The sequence below is a fragment of the Saccopteryx bilineata genome, chromosome 6 (genome assembly GCF_036850765.1).
Source record: "Saccopteryx bilineata isolate mSacBil1 chromosome 6, mSacBil1_pri_phased_curated, whole genome shotgun sequence".
Taxonomy (NCBI): Eukaryota; Metazoa; Chordata; class Mammalia; order Chiroptera; family Emballonuridae; genus Saccopteryx; species Saccopteryx bilineata.
In genome coordinates, this window is record NC_089495.1 from 89,666,077 (window position 1) to 89,689,737 (window position 23,661).

Here is a 23,661-nt window from a genome sequence, read left to right on the forward strand (position 1 = left end):
TCAAATACTACTTTTCAAGCATTTTGATTTTCTTGAACTTGGCTTTATAATTTATAGATGAAAGAGAATTCTTTGGCTATCCCTTTATTTGATTTTTAGGGAAAATGTGTTTGCTTAAAGACTCTGGGCTATAATGTATCCTTAATGAAATCAATAGTCTTCTGCAGAGATCAAGGATGGGTGAAAACCTACCTACATATTTAAGTTGTGAATATTTTTTTTCTGTATGGACATGTGATGACTAACTATCTGGTATGTAAAAGATTTCTATGCAAGTTCTTTTTTAAATTTACATTTTATTTAGTTTATGTTTATTAGTTTTTACTGAATTTATTGGGGTAACATTGGTTAATAAAATTATATAGGTTTTAGGTATACAGTTTTATTAGACATCATGAATATTGTATTGTGTATTCACCACCTAAAGTCAAGTCTCCATATAAATTCTTAAACATGATTTTTTTTTATCCTGCTGAGACATTTCCTGAATAATAGCAGAAATAACTCATTTGCTTCTTGTAATAGAAATGTCAAGGTAAGTATTGTCAAGAAAAAGAGTGCTGTTAGCACTGAAGTGTTCCAACTGCTCTGAAACTGCCTCTCAAAATATGTGCAAATTGAAAAAAAGAAGAAAACCCAGTACACATCTTCATTATCCTATACAGACTTAAAATTAATGCCTTACTCAAGACTGAATTCAATTAGAAATATCTGGCATTCATCTTTTCATTATATTTATTCAAATATTCAAAGGGATATGATTGGCTATACACATTATATTTGATAGACCACAGTAAGATGTATATTTTAGTTACACAGATTGTATCTTGAAGAATAAAGAAAGTGCATAGCATATTTCCAGAGCAATGAAATATCCGTATTTGGGTTTAACTTAAAAGAAGGAAGAACTGTCCTGAAGGCACACTTTGATGGTAATTTTCAGGATTTGGTTCCAGGGTTTGTATCTGAACCTATTTTAGGCAAAAACAAAACAAAACAAAGAAACTTTATACAAGTTCAACTATATAGTAAAGTTATTCTTCCATATTTGAAAATAACTGAAATATTGCTAATTTATAAATGGAAAAATAATCACAAACTGTGTGTGTTGAGGGAGAGACTAATGTACTTTGGATAATACTTGAGTTTTTTTTATAAGCCCATTTTTTTTTCTCATCAGGTAAGAGACAGCACTATAGATATGAACAAACAAACAATAGTTGATATTGTTAGGAAAAGGGTATAAGGAAACTTGAAAATCTTCGTTAGAAAAACTAAAGTTTTGATTGGCCATTAAGTTACATATACTTCAAAATTGTTTAAAGTTTAATTTTATTTTAGGTTGCAATTCAAAACATAACATTTGATTGCTTCAGAAAATGATCAAATAGACATCATCTTCTGTGTTTAAACTCTTGTTAGTATTGCTTATTTTAATCCACTAAAGCCTCTTCTTGACTAAAGCATAATATTGCAATCTAACCACTCCATTTTTTTATATTGAATATTTTATATCTTTTTAAATTTATTGGGATGACATGCATTGCAAAACTAGACATGTTTTTAGTGTACAGCTCAATAAAACACCATCATGATAAATATGTTTTTCATTTTTATTTGCCTATTTCTAAAATTTATTGATTTTTTATTTTAAATTTATTATTTATATTAAATTTATTCACTGATTTTTAGAGAGAAAGGAAGGGAGAGAGAGAGACAGAAACATGTGCACTGGTGGGAACTGAGCAGGCAACCTTTGCACAATGGGATGATGCTATAACCAACCAAGCTATCTGGCCAGGGTGTAATGAATATCCTTTTTAATGAAAGTCCCAAGGGCCTGGCCGGTTGGCTCAATGGTAGAGCATCAGCCTGGCGTGCGGGGGACCCGGGTTCGATTCCCAGCCAGGGCACATAGGAGAAGCGCCCATTTGCTTCTCCACCCCTCCGCCGCGCTTTCCTCTCTGTCTCTCTCTTCCCCTCCCGCAGCCAAGGCTCCATTGGAGCAAAGATGGCCCGGGCGCTGGGGATGGCTCCTTGGCCTCTGCCCCAGGCGCTAGAGTGGCTCTGGTCGCAGAAGAGCGATGCCCTGTAGGGGCAGAGCATCGCCCCCTGTTGGGCAGAGCGTCGCCCCTGGTGGGCGTGCCGTGTGGATCCCGGTTGGGCGCATGCGGAAGTCTGTCTGACTGTCTCTCCCCATTTCCAGCTTCAGAAAAATACAAAAAAAAAAAAAAAAAAAAAAAAAAAAAGAAAGTCCCAAAACTAAACTGAAACTAGTGCTCCTCTGAGAATATTGCTGCTTTCTCTTGCTACAAGTCATCTTGTTGGGTGTGGATGGGTTCAGTGGGAAGGCAAGGCCTCAGGACTTGTGTTCTCTTACAATGCAACTTCTTGCTGTTTTTAGCTTTTTAAAATAAACACATACATATATACACACACATAAAGACATACATAATACATATTCTATTTTGGAGCTGAAGTCATCTTACTATATCATCATCTAATTGTAATATCCTGTTATCATACACATGTTTCTGGGGTATTACCTTACACTTGTTCAAAATTTTAACATGTCATAGTGAAATAAATGGCTTCAAGCACACTTACCAAATACATTAGCATCATATTATTTTTTCTTCCTTCTACCATTTTTATTTATTTTTATGAATTGAATTTATTGGGATGACAGTGGCTTGCAATAACATATAGGTCTCAAGTGTACTACTCAGCAAAACACCATCTGCATACAGCATGGTGCCCCCTCCACCCTAGCGAAGTCTCTTTCCATCCCCATGTTCTCCCCCGTATGCCCACCTCCACTCTGTCCCCACACCTCCTCTCCCTCTGGCTAGTGCCCCACTGTTGCCTGTGTCTATGTGCCATATATATATATTATATAATGATTTTTTGATAATTCCTTCATGTTCTGTCATCCAGTCCCCTCTCCCACTACCCCCTGACAGCTGCCATTTCTCCCATGTGCCCATGCTTCTGTTTCTCTTTTGTTCATGAGTTTATTGTGTTCATTAGATTCTACATATAACTGAGATCATATGGCATTTGTCATTCTCTGTCTGGCTTATTTCACTTAGCATAATAATCTCTAGATTCATAGCATAATAATCATCTAGACTTAGCTATAATAAATAATGCTGCAATGAACATAGAGGTGCATATAATTTTTCAAATTAGTGTTTCAGGATTTTTAGGATATATTCCCAAAAGTGGGATTGCTGGTGAAAAGGCAGTTCCATTTTTAAATTTTTTGAGAAAACTTCATGCTGTTTTCCACAGTGGCTGCACCAATTTGCACTCCACGAACAGTGCACAAGGGTTCGTTTTTCTCCACAGTCTCACCAGCACTTATTTGTTGATGATATCCATTCTGGCAACTGTGAGGTAATTTACTGTAGTTTTATTTTATATCTCCCTGATAATTAAAGACATTGAGCATTTTTTTATGTGCCTATTGGCCATCTGTATGCCCTCTTTAGTGAAGTGTCTATTCAGGTTCTTTGCCTATTTTTTAATTGAAGTTTTTGTCCTTCGGGTGTTGAGTTTATAAGTTCTTTATAAATTTTAGGTATTACCTTATCAGTTTTATCAGTAAATATGTTTTCCCACTCAATGGGCTGTCTTTTCATTTTGATGATGGTTTCTTTTGCTGTACAAAATATTTTTAGTTAGTTGAAGTCCAGTTTATTTTTTCTTTTATTTCCCTTGCCTGAGGAGATACATCAGCAAAAATATTGCTAATAGAGATGTCTGAGATTTTACTGCTGATGTTTTCTTCTAGGATTTTTATGGTTTTGTGACTTACATTTAAGTCTCTTTTCCACTTTGAGTTTATTCTTGTGTATGGTGTAATTTGATGATCTAGTATTATTTTTTTTGATGTACTTGTCTAATTTTCCTAACACCATTTATTGAAGTGATTACCTTTACTCCATTGCATGATCCTGCCTTCTTTGTCAAGTATTAATTGACTACAAAGGCATGGGTTTATTTCTGGGCTCTTTGTTCTGTTCCACTGACCTATATGCTTGTGTGTGTCTTATGCCAGTAGCCAGGCTGTTTTGAGTACATTGCCCTTATAGCATAGCTTGGTATTAGGTAGTATGATACCTCCAACTTTGTTGCTTTCTCAAAATGACTGAGGCAATATAGTGTCTTTATAGGCTTTATATAAATTTTGGAATGTTTGCTCCAGACTGGGAAAAACACTGCTGGTATTTTAATAGGAGTTGCATTGAATCTATAGATTGCTTTGGGTAATACAAATGCTTTAATAGTCTTAATTTTCCAATCCATGAACACAGTATATGCTTGCACTTACCTGTATCACCCTCTCTTTCTTTCTTTAATGTCCTACAATTTTATGAGTACAGACCTTTTATCTCCTTGGCTAAATTTATTTTTTGTTGTTGCTGCAATAGTAAATATATTGTTTCCTTAATTTCTCTTTCTGATAGGTCATTATTGGTGTATAAAAATGCAACTGATTTATAAATGTTAATTTTGTATCATACCACATTGCCAAATATACTTATAGTAGATCTAGTAGTTTTTAGAGGAGTCTTTAGGGTTTTCTATGTATAGGATCATGTCAACAGTGAATGACAGGTACTTTTCCTTTACAATTTGAATGTCTTTTATTTCTTCTTCTTGTCTGATTTCTGTGGCTAGATCTTCCAGTACTATATTGAATAAGAGTGGCGAAAATGGCCATTCCTGTCTTGTTCCTGATCTTAAGGGAAATGTTTGTAGCATTTACTCATTATGTATGATGTTGGCTATAAGTTTGTCATATATGGCTTTTATTATGATGAATTATGATCCCCTATCCCCACTTTGCTGAGAGTTTTTATCATAAATGGGTACTGAATTTTATCAAATGCTTTTTCTGCATCTATTGATATGATCATATGGTTTTTATCCTTCATTTTGTTTTTGTGGTGTATCATGTTTATTGATTTGAAGATATTGTCTTGCATCCCTGGAATAAATGCTACTTGATCACGGTATATGACCTTTTAAATATGCTTCTGGATCCAGTTTGCTAATATTTTGTCGAGAATTTCAGCATCTATGCTCATCAGGGATATTGGCATATACTTTTCTTTCTTTGTAGTGACTTTATTTGGTTTTGGAATTAGGATAATGCTGGCCCTATAAAATGAGCTTGGAAGTCTTCCCTCCTCTTGAAGTTTTTGGAATAGTTTGAGAAGGACAAGTATTAGTTCTTCTTTGAATATTTGGTAAAATTTTCCTGTGAAGCCATCTGGTCCAGGACTTCTGTTTCCTCTGAGGTTTTTGATAACTGCTTCAATTTCATTAGTTATAATCAGTCTAGTCATATTTTCTGATTCTTCTAGATTCAGTTTTTGGAAAATTTTATGTTTCTATAATTTAGCCATTTTGCTTAGGTTGTCCTGTTTGTTGGCATATCATTATTCATAATATTTTCCTATAATTCTTTGTATTTCTGTGATGTCAGTTCTTTAGCTTCCTTTAACAAAAGCTAATTCCTATACTTGTATGGATTTCTCCTATTTATCTGATTCAGGACTCTTGCTTGATATTCAGGAAACTTAGGTGTTATCTACCCTGTGAAGCTAATTCTTACTAACAGGTTTAATTTGGTGTAATTTTTATTGTTTTACTTCTTTGTACTCTCATCTCTCCATGGCCTCCTCTATTATAATATTTATCACTCTGCATTGTAATTTGTTTTCTAGCAATTTCAATCACCTTGGACTACAAAAGGATAAAAATGAGTCTTATTTAACCATTTTCCCTCATATAAAGCAAAGAATCTATCAATTCAATAAACTTTTGTAGAACGTTAGAGAAAAATAGGCAAATAGATGATCCAAATGATAAATTATTTTTTCACTTTTATCAGTTAACTGATAATATTTAAAATCTCCATTGTAAAATGTGCCAAATAGAATTAGTACATCTAAAAATACATTAAAATTATTTGCTTATCTTAATAAAAATTTTTCATTTACAACACAAATTTTAAGAATTATAAAACCATATAAAAACTCTAAAACTTGTATAAAACTTAGTCAACCATTTTTTTTCCATATAGGAAGGATATCTAATAGGTTTATAGAATAAAATTTTGTTGGGAATTCTTGAAAAATTTTTATAACATTATCATCAAAATCCAAATATTCTAAAATATATCTAGTCTCCTTTATAAGCAAATGATGAAGTAACAAATAATACAAATTATATTTATCCACTAACATTAGAGTTAATATGAATTGCCTAAACTTTCAATTTCTCTACTACAAAGAACACATTATTTTTTGTCACTAATTTTTCACATGCATTATGAAATTAACATGCATTTAAAGAGAAGCTTCCCTATAATTTAAAGGTTACAATGTACACACATTGGAGTTATATAAAGATAAGTAATAAGGACAAAACTGCAAATTTATACAGCTACTTAATTATCAACTTTATAATTGTGAAATGTGTGAGGAAGATGATTAGCTGTTAGTTTTCTTTTAAAAATACTGTTTTATAACAATATAGTGTTTGGAACATCAGTAGTTATTAACTGTCAGTGAATTCTTTTATATGACATCACAAAAAGCTACAAGAAGATATTACAAAATAGCAAGAAGAGATTACACAATTTGAAGATTTAAATTAAGTACAAATTATAAAAGGACAAATTATAAATGACAACACATTAACAAAATATTAGACATAAAATACATTCTACTTGGAAGAGATGGGAGACATTGTGTATCAGTTTTACTTTTGTAATAGTGTAAATAAACAACTCTTTTGCTATTATAAAACTGGGTATATAGTGGTTTACATAAAAACACAGTGAGAATAATTTATTGGCTCATGTTTAAAAAAAAAAAACTCCAGAAAGAAAAATGTAGCAGCTGAGATCCAAAAACATCTCTGTCTAGGACCTTAATTGCTGACATTTTATTCCATTATTGACTATTCAGTTTCTCTTTGCTTGCTGTTATTCTCTCAAATTATCCTTCACCACATGGGTATAAATATATGTATGATAGCACAGTTCAGCCATACCACACAGTCAACTCCACCCCCAATAGGTATTAGATCCTTCTTTTCTTTCTGATTCAAAGTTCATAAATATTGGCTCAGCTTACAAACAATGGGTCTCTATCTTATCTGAAAAGAAAGATTCTGTGGGATTCTGATATAACAGTGTTTTTGAAAATGTTTAATCATCACTAACTCATGTGAAAAGATGCATTTGCTTTTATATGAACAGAAAGAACACATAATTAGCAATCAACCCACTCATTCAATCACTTCATCATTTTCCTCATATATGACATCAGTGGAATAGAAATGTAACGTTACTAGGGCTAATTGCCATAATAGAAGGAAGTGGTTACCAAAATGCCTGTAATAAAATTAAAATCAAAATACATACTGACATTGCTATCATTAATATTATATCATGAAAAGGCAGGAAGAAAGCAAATATGTTGAGAAGAGGCTAAGCAATAATACTTAAATTGTCTTTTAAAGGACAGGAAGGAAGAAATAGCTAAAAACTAAAACTTGATTTACATAAGATGGAACATCATAGTGTAGAACACAACTACTTTATGCTCTCTAAATCTTAGTTTCTTTTTTTTTTTTTCAGAGACAGAGAGAGAGTCAGAGAGAAGGATAGACAGGGACAGACAGACAGGAACGGAGAGATGAGAAGCATCAATCATTAGTTTTTTGTTGCGCACTGCAACACCTTAGTTGTTCATTGATTGCTTTCTCATATGTGCCTTGACTGTGGGCCCTCAGCAGACTGAATAACCCCTTGCTCAAGCCAGCGACCTTGGATCCAAGTTGGTGAGCTTTTGCGCAAACCAGATGAGCCCGCACTCAAGCTGGCAACCTCGGGGTCTCGAACCTGGGTCCTTGGCATCCCAGTCTGACGGTCTATCCACTGCACCACCACCTGGTCAGGCTAAATCTTAGTTGCATTACCAGTAAATGTGGATAAGAGCTGCTTTAATGTGTTTTGTGCAATGAAAATACCAGATGAAAAGCACCTAATAGAACATTAGCAAATTGTACATGCTTTAAGAAGTAGATATTTTTGGTAGGTATTTGCTCCATGTATAAAATGAAAATAAATAAATAGTTTACTTGTTATGTTTAAATGTTCTGGTCTTTGCAATACTTAGGAAAGTCCTTAATCAAATACAAAGTCATATAAATAGTTGATATAATGTTTATGCAAATTTGTGTGGTAGTTTCAATCAATTTTTGCAAGCTTATATCTTTTCTACGTATATTTTAAAAGTTATTATGCAATAAATGCTCTATATATTTGTACAGAAGAAAAAGACTTGGCTACTTTTTGTGAGACTTTGAAACATCTTATTTTTTGTGAGAGAATTAATATTTACCCACAGGACCAACTTAATTGTGAATTACTGCTGACTTTGGAAACAAAAAAGCCTTCAAAATGAATGAACTCAATTCTTTTCTGAAACTGTAGGGTTTTCCAAGTTAACTATTCTGTTTCAAAAGACACATCTATTAAAATATTAATGTTAAATATCTAAGTTTATTCATGTTGACAAACAGCAAAGCAAAATTCCATTTCACCTAGGAATTTCAGTTAATTAAACACCAGTTGATCCATTTTATGCTTCTACTATTATACATAGGCATAAAATATGAAAAGCTTTTCATGGCAAATGGATGTTGCATATGAGAAAAAAGGTGAAATTTTTCATTCTTCTTTAGAAAAGTATGTGTATATGAAAAGCTTTTGAACTAATATTTTTGCCAATGATTTCCATTTAACAATGTCATAGATGAACAAAACATACTGACTGTCATAAAAGCATATTTATAAAAATGTAATATAAAGATTCCTACAAAAGCAATTATTTGGGATCCTTATGGCTTAGGGGAACTATCAGAAAACCAGAAAGCTGTAGATATTTTTATTTCTTTCCTTTTTTTTTAGCAAGATTGAGAGAGAAAGAGAGAGAGACAGAATGAGAGAGAAAGAGAAAGACAGACAGGGACAAACACATAGGAAAAGATAGAGATGATAAATATCAAGTTATACCATATTTCCATACATATAAGATGTACCTTAATTTTGGGGCCCAAAATTTGAAAAAGAATGTATTACATAAAGTTATTGAACTCAAGTTTTATTCATCACAAAATTCATGCAATGCCTCATCACTCCCATCCATTAGCTTGTCCTCATCTGTATCTGATGACAAATCACTGTCTTCATATATTGCCTTGTCCTCAGTTCCATCTATGGCACTGGAAATGTCACAACCACTGTATAAGATACACCCAGTTGTTGTGTGTGTCCAGAATTGATCAAGCACCAATAGTAAAAGTGAATTTTTATTCCTTTTTTATTCATTAATTGGATGAATAGTAAAATGTATCAATGTCTTATTAGGATTATAAATATCTATCTCAGTATACAACAGAATAGAAACTTTTAATTTTTTGACAAACTTTTCTAAGTGATTCTTATATTTCTTAGTATATAGAGAAGGAATTTTCCCATTCCAAAATTTTACTATAGGCTCAAAGCTAAGGAAAGGCACAATATGAGAAGTTTTAAAGAAGGATGCTAGACACAACTTAGTGGTTCTAATTAAGAGGTGTCTAAAATTGTCCTTGCTATTAGCTGCCATACACATCTACCAGTAAAATCAGCAGAGATCAGACATTTGAGGAGATTCTTTAAGGAAATCATAGAGGTAGAGAATGGTCGTCTAGTAGTCTTTATTCTTTTCATCAGAAATGAGACTTTGTACTTCCTTCACCCTTTTCCTCAACCTAAGCTAGGAGGTCCTAGGAAGTTATTCAAAGCTATTGGGATTGCCATATGAGAGAAAACTTCTTCACTCACCCTACTGGATATGTACAGAACTATAATGATCACACACCCATTTGTTGGGTGTGGAGACTTGAAACTGATGCTTATTTCTCACCTAGTCACCCATGATAGCAAGGTAGCACAAGAGGGGTGAGCAGTGTTTTTACTATTTAATAGGTACCAGGATTCATTTTATTTGAATTGGAAAAGCATAAACAATGAGGAAGGTGGTCACACTGAAGTCATTAGAGAGGAATTTATTCAAAATGGTAGCCAGCTGAGATGTAGATATTCCCGCTGAATGGGTTGTGATTGAAACTCTAGTGGCAGGAATTGAGAGGTGGTTTTTGTGGGGGGTTTTCTAGCACTTTTTTTTATAGACACAGAGAATCATAGAGAGGGATAGATAGGGATAGACAGACAGGAATGGAGAAAGATGAGAAGCATCAATCATCAGTTTTTTGTTGGGACACCTTAGTTGTTTATTGATTGCTTTCTCATATATGCCTTGACCGTGGGCCTTCAGCAGACTGAGTAACCCCTTGCTCGAGCCAGCGACCTTGGGTCCAAGCTGGTGAACCTTGCTCAAACCAGATGAGCCCACGCTCAAGCTGGTGACCTTGGAGTCTCAAACCTGGGTCCTGCGCATCCCAGTCCGACGCTCTATCCACTGCGCCACCTCCTGGTCAGGCTTAGCACTTTTTTATATTTTATTTAGAAAATTAAATTTAATGGGAGTGACATTGATCAGGATGAGAACATAGGTTTTGGGTTAACATTTCTATAGCATTTGAACTGTTGATTATGCTATATACCCAACACCCAAAGTCAAAACACTTCCCATCAATGTATGTTTGTTCTTCTTTACTCCCTTCCTGCCACCCTCTTGCCCACACCCCCCTCCCCTCATTATGGGTTTTAAAAGGTTATCTGAAAAATACATAATCTATCATATCTGTCAAGTAAAAAGAAATAGCATTTTCACTTTTCTTCCTTCTTAATTCCCTAACGCTGGAGTAACAAGTGTTTAAGATGGGGGATAAGTAAAATAAGAAAATTTAGAGAACAGGCCACGTTCCTGCAACTTACTACCCCTACTCCCACAACTGCTAGTTAATATGCCACTGGGCAGACCTCAAATTAGTATATGGGAGAAACTTCTAAGTGGACATGAGTTTAAACTTTTAATTTAATCTGTCCATAGATAAATCTAATTTTATAATTGAAAGTTACTAAGAGGCTTTAAGAATTGTTTAAAGTGTTATTAAATGTCAAAGATAACTGATAAAACAAAGTATGTTTAACATAGTGGGGAGAAAGCACTGTTTCATGATTATAATCTACCAAATGCAGTACCCCTAAAAGTATATTGAATCACAAAATAAACCTATGATAAAGATATTGTTCTCATTTTCAAGCAACAAAACTCATAGCTCCTAACTGTTGTAGCTGAACCAAAACTTAAAACCCATGTTTGCTAGTCTTTAAAGCCCTTGCTGTATTCTACCACTCATTTACTAGTTTCTGCCATAATTTTATACTCATTTTTATTTTATTTATTGAACTTTAACTACATTAAGTAGAAGCTCAGAGTACAAACTTTCCAATCCCTCATTAATGTTGAATCATACTCCAAATGCATTTGAAAGTAATTTTCCACTCTTGTCACTGTCTCACACATATACCTTTATTATTCCTGTTCTGAGTTTCCTGAGAACAATCTGACACCTCCTATATACCTTCAAAAGCTGCACAATTTTATGATACAGATCAAGTTTCTCAGCCAAACTGGGTTTAGCTTCATCTACTTTTACCCATACTCTAGTTATGACATTAAAAAGCTAGCTTTGAAAGAAATGTAAAGTAAATATTTAAACCATTATGAAAACACAATCACACTATCAAAGATACTCATTTATATCAAGTGATTTCTTGTTAAAAATTGTGTTATGTTGCTTTGTAATGCAAATGTAAGATGTCTAAGTACAAATAAAAAGAGAGAAAACTGATCTAGAAGTGTTATTAAAATGAGGGGGGCCGAGTGAGGGGGTGGATAAATTGAGCAAAAATGAACAACAACAAAAAAAAGGTAGAAGACTCGTGGACACAAAAAATATCAAAATGAAGAAGCACTCATGATTTAAAAATAGAAATATAATTTAGAGTATTGGAAATAGATGGGTCCTGACGAGGTGGTAGCACAGTGGATAGAACATCAAACTGGGATGCAGGGGACCCAGGTTAAAAACCCTGAGGTCGCTGGCTTGAGCATGGGCTCACCAGCTTGAGCGTGGGATCATAGACATAACCCCATGGTCAGGGGCTTGAGCCCAAAGGTCACTGGCTTGACGCCCAAGGTCATTGGCTTGAGCAAGGGGTGACAAGCTCTGCAGTAGCCCCCCAGTCAAGGCACATATGAGAAAGCAATCAATGAACATGAACAGCTAAGGAGCCACAACAAAGAATTGATGCTTCTCATCTCTCTCCCTTCCTGTCTGTCCCAATCTGTCCCTCTCCCTGTCTCTCTCTCTGTTTCTGTCACATACACACACACACACACACACACACACACACACAAATAAATAGATGAATAAATTTTTATTATCCTAAAATTCTAGAAATGGAAGTAGAAAATATAAAAAAATATTAGTTTTTAGTTAGAAGAAATCTGTGTCTATCAGATGGTCATAATCAATTACAGAACAATTTTTAACATAAATTTTATTTTATCCAGACTGAAAAATGAGAGTACTTTCACATTATATACATATACATATACATATATAGAATTATGTGTTCATATATATAGTTATCTTCAAGTATAGTGATAATGATTAATGATTACTAATTATTGATTAATACCTAAATGTATAATATAAACCATTCACACCAAACGTACAAAAATTTATACTAAAGTAATATGAAAAAAACTAATCTTAGTGCTATTGCTGATTACACTTTATATATTGGATTGCTTTTGTCCTTGAATATGCTAGAATGAAAACAAAAACTTTCTAATTAATTGCTTTAATACATATATTTCAGACTTTCAAAAATTAAATGAAGTGATTGACTATAATAATAATGAATATATTTTATCTCTTAACTTGATTACATGATGTTATTAGTAAAAACATGTTCAAAGTAGTATTTATATTATCTTGGTTGAGGATTTAATCTCCAAAAATAATGTTATATAGTATTCTTAACTTTTCTCACCAAATAGCACAGAACCCCCAACCTGAATGCATCATAGTACATTGTTTGTTTAAATTTTCTGTGCTTTTGGAGACATGCAGAAACTCCTGCTGAGATACTAATAAAAGTGCAAAGAGAAAAAGACAGAGACAGAGGAAGTGAGATCTCAAAAGAAATTAGCAGCCCTCTGATTGCTAATTAAAAGCTCTTTGCTTTCTCTCCACATGGCCAGTACAGCTGCTTCACATCCGATCATTGCAAAGGAGACCCATAAATTCAAAGACAATATTGAGAGCAGCACCTGGTTCTGGGTGCACCTGCCGTGATGAGAGTGTATTTCATACTGTCAGTAAATTAACATTTTCAGGAGCCCCAAAAGATGGTTTTTTCCTCTTTCAACTTTTTCCACTGTCCCCAGTGGTAAAGAGTCAGTAGTTTTGCTTCCATTTTCGATACTAAATATATCATATTGTGGTTTGCTTCACTGGTGCAGACACCTGCCTCCTGCTGTAAATGCTGTGCTCCAGCTCCGAAAGATTTCCCCAGGGCTTCCCATTCAAGTATTGGCTTGTTACTATGGCTTAATATCATGTCAGAATCTCTTAAGGAAGATACAGCCTGTCAAGTCATTTCAAGATTGAACCTTCATCTACTGAGATTCTGAAAATGTCCTTTGAGTGTTTGAAGCATGAACAGGCAAATAAAAGGCTAACAAGTCATTTGTAAAGATAATAGCTAACAGCATGCATTCTCTTTCCCTTCCCCCCTTTCCATTAAATGTTGATAAAGAAAAAGAGAGCAGACTTCAGGGCCCCAGTCTTAGTTATTTATAAACAAGTCAGATGAAGCTTAAAACTCTAGTGGTTTAGACAAGGAAGGAAAAAAAATCTCCAACACTCTGTGAGGATTGAAGCATCTTTGAAGATGGATGAGATGTCAGTGTCTTGAAGGAAATACTCTGCTGGTTTGAGATATGGATGCTTCTCCTAAAGTGTATTCATGGACTTTTTAAAAATAATAAGTTTATTACAAAAAATAAACTATGTCTACTTCTTGTCTCATGGTGGCTTCAGGGGGTGGTTTGAGGAGCAACCGAAAGTGTTTTATGAGTTGGGCAAAATAACAGTAAATCTTATGGAATTTCATAGATGGGAGAGTAAGTTCTACATATTTGAATTGATTCCGTTTAAACAGATTACATAAGTGACAGTTGAATAATTTTAATCTTTGTCTCTCTGGAGAATCAAAATTTTCAATAGTGTTAGAGAATTAAAATTTAATGCATATTAATTCAATCATCTCTATCATAGCATGAAGCCAAAACATTAAATTTATCATGTGTAGGACATTTTAAAAATGTTTTTCATGTATATGCATAAAGGTATTTTCAAAGTTGACTTTTTGCTTCCATAAGATAATTTAATCTTTTCTCTCATAAGGGTGATACATTGTTAGACTTAGCACAATGAATTTGAAATTTCCTTCTATTTTCTATAGTTGATTACTGGTGAAAGCAAAACCAACTGACAATTAGGCAGCAGAGTAAAGTAGATACAACTTTTCATTATAAAAGGTCTTTCTGAAAGTACAGGGGAGAAAATGGTTCTTTTCAGACAGAAAAACTTGCCCATGCAAAAACTCACTAATTCACCTTGGAACTAAAAATGCAAATCTTAAATTTGAAACACTTTAAACCAGTAGAAAGAAGGAGACCTTGGAGCCACTGACATCAGTTTCTCCTTTATTTTTTCTATAGTCACTTATTTCTTTCATTTAATTTACAGTTATTTAAAACATACAGAGATACAGTAATTGTGTGTCTTTTTTTTTTTTTTTTTTTTTTTCTGAAGCTGGAAACAGGGAGAGACAGTCAGACAGACTCCCGCATGCGTCCGACCAGGATCCACCCGGCACGCCCACCATGGGGCGATGCTCTGCCCACCAGGGGGCGATGCTCTGCCCATCCTGGGCATCGCCATGTTGCGACCAGAGCCACTCTAGCGCCTGAGGCAGAGGCCACAGAGCCATCCCCAGCGCCCGGGCCATTTTTGCTCCAATGGAGCCTTGGCTGCGGGAGGGGAAGAGAGAGACAGAGAGGAAAGCGCGGTGGAGGGGTGGAGAAGCAAATGGGCGCTTCTCCTGTGTGCAATTGTGTGTCTTTATATTACTGAGTTACGTTGTCTATCATCTATGAAGAAAGGCAAGACCAGCTTCAGGGCTCTAGCTATAATATAACACTTTAACTTTAATACCAATAATCTCTCAGAATTTGGAATTCATGCTAGGCTGATTGAAAATTATTTTGCAAATATTTTTCTAGTTTTTCAAATCATTTTAATAAGGGAAATCCTTGCTGAGTATACTAATGTTTGAGACAATGTAACTCATATATAATATTATAGATTATTTAACTATATGTAGTATATTAAAGGTGGTCACAAATTCTTTCACAATCATCCTACTTAGGGATGGGGTTTCTGTCCCCTCCTCCTTGAATGTAAGTGGGTTCCATTGCTTCTATGACCAAAGAAACAGATTTTTGTACATCCTGCCTCTTGAAAAACTCATATTTGGAATTTTGGACTACTATATAAAATGTACAATAGCACTGTACGAAAGATATTATGCTATGAGTAACCCCAAGCTGGCCATGTTGAAAGCTCATATGAAGTGTTGAAGAGTGATAGGAGAGAGAGAGAGATGGGAAGGAGAGACAGAGATTGTAGAGAGAGAGATGGGAGGGAGGGAGAGAGATGGGAAGAAGAGAGAGATAGGAGGGAGAGACAGAGATGGGAGAGAAAGACAGAGATGGGGGAGAGATGGTAGGGAGAGAGATAGGAGAGAGAGATGAGAGGGGGAGAGAGAGAGAAAGAGGGAGAGAAAAAGAAAAAGTGAGAGGGAAAGAGAGACAGAAAGAGAGATATCTAGGTCAGGTTTGTATTTCTCAACTCCACATTATTTTTCCCAAGGAAACTTTATTCAAAAGTGGCTTAGTTAGGGAGATAGAAATTCAACCTTCCTAGAAATCAGAATGGGATGTTGCTGAAGAATATTAACTGTGTTTCCAACAGGACATGGACAGGCTAATACAAAACAATCTCTATTGCAACCTAACAAAAACCACACTAAAGTTGAGAAATAAGCAAGAAACTATTCTTGTAACAGAGTGTGGATGCTTTACAAATAATATCCCCAACCTTAATTCTTCTTTCCTTCTATATATTGAACTAAGATTACTGAATTACCGAACTACCCTCTTTTATGACAACATTTGGTCTAAAGTGGGCACTGCTTCCCTGCTCATTCATTAGAAACACTCAGTACATGCACAACCCCAGTAAGAACACCCTTCCTACAATCCTTATTTGAAATACAATATGGTTCTTCTACTCTACATTCTTCTTGGCTACAGCAAGCTATAAAGCTAACTTTGTTTAAATGCAAGGATATTACTGATAGATTTGGCCAGTGGATTTTTATTAGTGGAGATTTCAGTATAACGTAGCAAAAATTCTTGCTGACACAGAACAAAAGTGAGAAATCCCTGGAATTCCTTAGTTGTTCAAGGCTTCCTTGGTTTTAATAGTAAAACAATTTCTTCTCTGGTCCTCAACATTGAACATTTTGTAGAGAGACAACGATGTTAGGTTTATTTGTCATATAACGAGTTTGTGTTTTTGTTTAAATTATTGATAACTTCATTAGTGTCTTGCTGTATTGATTATGTTATATTTATTTCATAAGTTTGTTCATGAGGATATGTTTTGTATTAAAAAATGAATAATAAATTTAAATGCAAAGTGCTAATTCAATAAATATTATATGAGGTTTTTAAATTAATGCCCATTTTTATATCTAACATCTATTATAGGCAAAGTAGTCTTTAATCTTTCTGATTATAGCTGAAAATAAGACCAAAAACATTTCTTCCACTGGAAAATGTATTATGTAAATTCTCAGTTCATTTTTTACTTTTCACTTTATTTTTGGTTATTTATTTCCATTATTTCTTTGTAAACATTATTGTTTTATATCTATTCTGAACATGTATGTAGAATCTCCTTCCTGATTGCTAAAAAGAAATATTTTGACTTTCTTAAAAGTAGCCACTAGCCTGACCTGTGGTGGCGCAGTGGGATAAAGCGTCAACCTGGAATACTGAGGTTGCTGGTTCGAAACCTTGGGCTTGCCTGGTCAAGGCACATATGGGAGTTGATGCTTCCTGCTCCTCCCCCTTCTCTCTCTCTCTCCCACCCCCTAAAAATCAATAAATAAAATATTAAAAAAAAAAAGTAGCCACTAAAGGCCCGGGCCGGTTGGCTCCACGGTAGAGCGTCGGCCTGGCTTGCGGGGGACTCGGGTTCGATTCCCGGCCAGGGTACAGAGGAGAAGCGCCCATTTGCTTCTCCACCCCCCCCTCCTTCCTCTCTGTCTCTCTCTTCCCCTCCTGCAGCCAAGGCTCCATTGGAGCAAAGATGGCCCAGGCCCGGGCGCTGGGGATGGCTCCTTGGCCTCTGCCCCAGGCGCTAGAGTGGCTCTGGTCGCGGCAGAGCGATGCCCCGGAGGGGCAGAGCATCGCCCCCTGGTGGGCAGAGCGTTGCCCCTGGTGGGCGTGCTGGGTGGATCCCAGTCGGGCGCATGCGGGAGTCTATCTGACTGTCTCTCCCCGTTTCCAGCTTCAGAAAAATACAAAAAAAAAAAAAAAGAAAGAAAGAAAGAAAAAAAAATAGCCACTAAAAATAACACTTTCCAAGTAATTGCCTAACGGTGATTGTGTTTGTAAAGTTGAAAATGCTATGATAATTTTCAAAGAAAAGGCAGAGAGCTTATACAACAGTCATTTAAACATCCTTTTAGCAAATATATTTTATGAATGAATTTCTTTATTGCAAACATCTATTACAAATCCTTAGAGTTAAGGCCAAATTGCCTTTACATGACTTCAAATGCCTCTAAGGTAAAAAAAAAATACAATAGAATTCCTCAATAGAAAAATAGAAAAGTGATAAAAAAAAATAAAAATTATTCCTTGAATGGGAAATAGATAATTTTTTTTTTACTTTTTTACATTTTGTCATTATTTACTCATGATTAAAATACAGCACTTTAATAAATAAACAAATACTTATACCCTACATATTCTTTTAAATAAGCTTATTTGTTATGTTTTACACAAAATGTGTAGATTCCTCAGACCTTTGGAACTGAAGTTTTATAAATTATTCAAAGAGGTCTTTATTTGCCAGTTTAATGGAAAATGTGAATCATTTCTGTTTTCTATAACATTAAATCTTAATTCTGCCACCTGTTCTTCCAGAAAACCTATAATCAATTTACTTTCTGTTTTTATACAACACTCTGCCTCAAAATTAAAATTAAAATTTTGATCAATCTTGTGTCCTTAAAATTGACATGCTTATTTTCACCCTATATTCATGATTAATATGTACAGACAAGTTTCTTGCTATCTTAAAATTTATAATCTAGTGGGTGTTAAAGAAAAATGTATCCTCAGGCCTCAAATCTGCCCTTCCCAAGTCTTCCTCAGTCAATACATGATGAACTGTACTTAACCTTTAAGTTGACCAAGCAGGAATCCATTGCCAACAGAGGCAGGGGATGAAACAGCAGAAAAAGCCCGTTACCATGGAGGAAGGAACTGAAACAGAAAACCACAAGCCCAGGCCCATGCCTGGTAACCAGCATCAACAGAAACTGCCAGAAGGAGGCAGCAGAGTTGAAAACTAACCCTCTCATCCCTGATCAGGGCCTGACTCCCTTATTTGACCAAGTCCATCTGCACCCAGGCACTTAATATAAACTCGCTTTACTACACTTTACGCTCTGCATTGTTGATGCAACTCCTTTCAGGTCCAGGACCTTTCAGTAGGGATGTTCAGTCAATACATTAATAACACACTGGCAAGATAGTTTCACATGGCGGCAACATCCATGAAGAAAATTAAGTCAGTGACATGGTAAAGTGCTTTATGTGGGAGAGAAGTAGGGCTATTTTTTACTGTGGTCTGGAATATACTTTTAGAAAATATGTTGAAATCTGAATGATTTCAATGAGTCACTCATATGCAGATCTAAAAGAAAAGCTGAAGGAATAGCTGAAATCTAATATAGAGTTCAAATTTTACTTCCTACACAATAAGTGGGAACCTACTGTTGTTAAGCATAAGAGGTCAGGGAACTCCTGTATAGAATGAAATCAGAAAGGCATGGAGATAGAATCTGGCTCATGTGGAGCCTTACAGTTCATAGCCATGAACTTAGTTTTATTCTAAGAATAAATAAAGTCTTAGAGAGTTTTAAGAAGGAGAGTGAGCTAATCTGACTTAAGTTAATAAAGATCATTCCTGTAGCTGAGAAAGAGAGAGAGAGAGAGAGAGAGAGAAGATTGTGGCAAGTTATGAATGTAAGTAGAAAGAGTAATTAAACTTTGCAGTTTTCCAGGTGAGAAATAATAATGGCTTACATTAGAATAATAGTAGGGAGTGAAAAGTTTGGAGGTAAAGCCAAAGAAATTGCTTTTGGATTGCAAGTGATAGTATACTGAAAGGGAGAAAGCCAAATTTTTGGCTTGAAATATTGAATCAATGATTGTGCAATTCACTCACATTCACTTAACACAATGAAAAGTATTAAAGGTTGAGGACAGGAGTTAGCTAGACCCCAGAAATCACTCTAAACAAAGTTATATTCAAAATTATATTTGAACATGCACATACATGACATGCATACTCATAGCACCTTACTAGTTAACTTAGGAAAGGATTACAGTTAAAGACCAGGGACCCAAAGAGTAAAACCTGGAGGCTTTTTGAGGCCCTTCCATATTACACGATTGTGTTCAGAAAGAGGAGCCAGCTGTAGGCAGTGAGTTACGAAAGCCAAAGGGAAAAAACATATGAAATATTTTTGTTTTAAAGTTTTAAAAAGAATAAACTGGTAAACTTTATAAATTGTCACTGTGAGAGCCAATAGGTGAAGACTTGAAAAGGAATAACTTACTTTCTTCCTTTCTTTCTTAAAATTACCCCTGTGGCCTAACCTGTGGTGGCGCAGTGGATAAAGCGTCGACCTGGAAATGCTGAGGTCACCGGTTCAAAACCCTGGGCTTGCCTGGTCAAGGCACATATGGGAGTTGATGCTTCCAGCTCCTCCCCCTTCTCTCTCTCTGTCTCTCCTCTCTCTCTCTCTCTCTGTCTCTTCCTCTCCTCTCTAAAAAAATGAATAAATAAATTTTTAAAAAATTACCCCTGCCTCTCTTTTTTAAAATTAATTAAAATGATTCATCCTTGATATATAGTTAAATCCACACCACCATCACTGACCACCTCAGCTTAATGCAATGAAAAAGTATTAAAATTTGTTAAAGAATTGAAAATGAATAAAGGAAACCTTATTCAAAATGGAGTTAGGAAGCCATGAAGAGAGAGCTCTTATCTGCTACCATTCTTCACACTACGTAACAAAGAAGAAAAGTTTCTTTGTTCATCTTGGCAACTGCAGCTGGCTCTGGGGCGCCAATAAGAAACTGCCTTAACTCGAAATTCTCATTCCTCAGTAATGGACTGCTGTTCAAACAATCTCTCCAAGCTCCTCCTGGGACCCAATGAAAGCTAATCTTCCTTTTGTCTCTTCAGACTTGCCCTTGGTTTGCCATAGTTTGCATGTCCCAAATTGCAATTGCTGTGCTATTACCAAATAAACTCATTTACTGCTTGATAACCTTTGATGCTTAACTTTTAAGGTTTACAAGAATATCTTACATTCTTTACTTCATAAATCAGTTGAACAAAACACTTTTCCTTGGGTTAGAAACAAATCAGTAATTCTTTTCCTCACATAAATATGTAAGAAAAAAATCAGTTTCTTAATAGTTCTATTTAAAATATGAATTTGGATCATTTATATAAGATTTGGTTTGCCCAAAGAAACAATTAACAGAAGTCTTAAGTAGTAAGTTAATTATCACTATACTAGTTTGTTTATTGAAATTTTGGTAATTAATTGAGTAGCCTACAATAAACATTTTAACAAATTAACTTCTTTAAAAGTCATATTGTGAGTCAATTAAATTACCAATATCAATTATATAAAGGGGACTTTTCAGTAGTTAGAGCCTCAAGACTAAGATTGCATGTCATGGATGATAAAAGCAAACTTTTATTGTTTAAAGGAGGAAAAAACTTTTTATTTTTAGCTATATTATCTATATACTATGTTGAAAAATCTTTCAATAGTCACACCAGAAGCAACTACATAAATATTTTTAAATGCAATTAAGATTGAAATAACTGCCCTGACCATTTGGCTCAGTGGATAGAGGGTCAGCCTGGGGTGTGGGCATACCATGTTTGATCCCCAGTCAGGGCACACATAAGAAATGACTGTCTGCTTCTCTTCCCCTCTCGCAGCCAGTGGTTCGGTTGGTTAAGCACATCAGCCCTGGGCACCGAGGATAGCTCGGTTGATTTGAGCATAAGCCCCAGATGGAGTTGCTGGGTGGAGCCAGGTCAGGATACATGAAGGAGTCTGTCTCTCTATCTCCCTTCCTCATACTTAAAAAAACATACATATTTACTGAGACATCAAGCTATTTTTCTAGACTTTATCATTTTAAGGAAAAGGTAGGTTTTAATTCTTGATGACAGAGCACAATCATTATATATTGGCATTCATACAAATAGTCAACTATTTTTTCTTTAAAATTTAAAACAAATTCTTGTTTTAATACCTGTTTGCTGAGATATAAAACATTTTATGCCTTCTCCAAATATGTCAGAAAATTACTTGTAAAATATTGAGTTTAATCTCTAGAGTTAGAAGATTGAAAGTGGTATTAATTAAAACCAAGCTCTGTTTGTGTGATTTTTTTAAAAGTTATATGAAAATTGTTCTAGATACATTTTCTGGAAATAAGTTTTTATAGAGTAATTTCGACATACTGCCCCACTTATCTTAATATAAATTGAACTGCAGTTCCTCTAAGGACTACTAAATAAAAGAAGCCAGTTCATAAATTTTTCAGAAATTTCTGAAAAATATATTTTGTCATTTGTTTTTTCTAAGTTTATTAATTTTCTTTGAAATAAACAGAAACAGACTGATCACTTTGCCAAATAGCTCTTGCCAATTAAAACTTTTTGTGTAAAAGAGATGTTTTTAAAAGGAGTGCATCTTTAAAAATGAATACAGTACTTGGAAAGATAAAAAATAAGAGAATAAAGAATAAAAGTCTATATTTCAAATATTGCACAGTAGTACCAGAAGAATTATATAATAGATTAAAGTAATGGGAAACAGTATCCTCTAGTGCTATGCTCTTAAATTTTCCAACAGATCTGGAGCAAAGGAGATTTATTTATTTTCAACTTTATTTAGGTATAGTTGATAATTAAAAATTATATTTATGACCCTCGCTGGTTGGCTTAGCGATACAGTGTTGGCCTGGCATGTCAATATCCTGGGTTCGATTCCTGGCCAGGGCACACAGGAGAAGCATCCATATGCCTCTCCACCTTTCCCCCTCACCTCTCTTTCTGTCTCTCTCTTCCCCTCCCACAGGCAAGGCTCCATTGGAGCAAAAGTTGGCCTGGGTGCTAAGGATGGCTCCATGGCTTTCATCCCAGGTGCTAGAATGGCTCAGGTTGCAATGGAGCAACAGCCCAGATGGGCAGAGCATCAACCCCTGGTAGGCATGCAGGTTGGATCCTGGTTGGGCTCATGTGGAGTCTGTCTCTCTGCTTCCCCGCTTCTCACTTCAAAAAAATACAAATAAAAAAATTCACATTGATTTAAGATAATTCCACTTGAAGTTTTGATTCACTTATATATTATGAAATATTTACCAAAATCAAGGTAATTATCATATCCATGTCATGTAGTTCCCATTTTGTGTGTGTGCGTGTGTGTGTGTGTGTGTGGTGAGAACACTAAGATCTGCTCTTAAATTTCAAGTACACAAATCAGTAGTATTCACTACCTCAGATTGTTGTATATTAGATCTTTAGAATTTATATATATTGCATAACTGAAACTTAGTATCCATTTGCCTCATCCTTCAGTCCCTAGCAGTTACCTTTCTACTCCCTATTTCAATGAGTTTGACATATTTTATTTTACATATCAGTGAGTATTTGTCTTTCTGCATCTGGCTTATTTCACTTAGCATAATATTCTCCAGGATCATCCATTTTGTCCCAAATGGCAGGATTTTATTCTTTCTTAAGGCTGAATAATATGCCATTGTGTATGTGTGTACTGTACCACTTTAAATTCCCAATACTAGGGTTCCATTTTCTCCACATCTTTGCAAACATTTACTTATTTTTGTTTTCTGATAATAGCTATTCTTACAGGTGTGAGGTGATTCTCACCATAATATTTTCCCCCAAATCAACATATGGCTTTTTAAAATTAAATATATTGCAGTAGCAACAGTTAATATGAATATACAGGTTTCAAGTGTACAATTATATGATACATCATCTGTATATTACATTGTATGCTCACCACACAAAGTCAAATCTACTTCCATCACCATATATTTAACCCCTTTTTCCTTTACT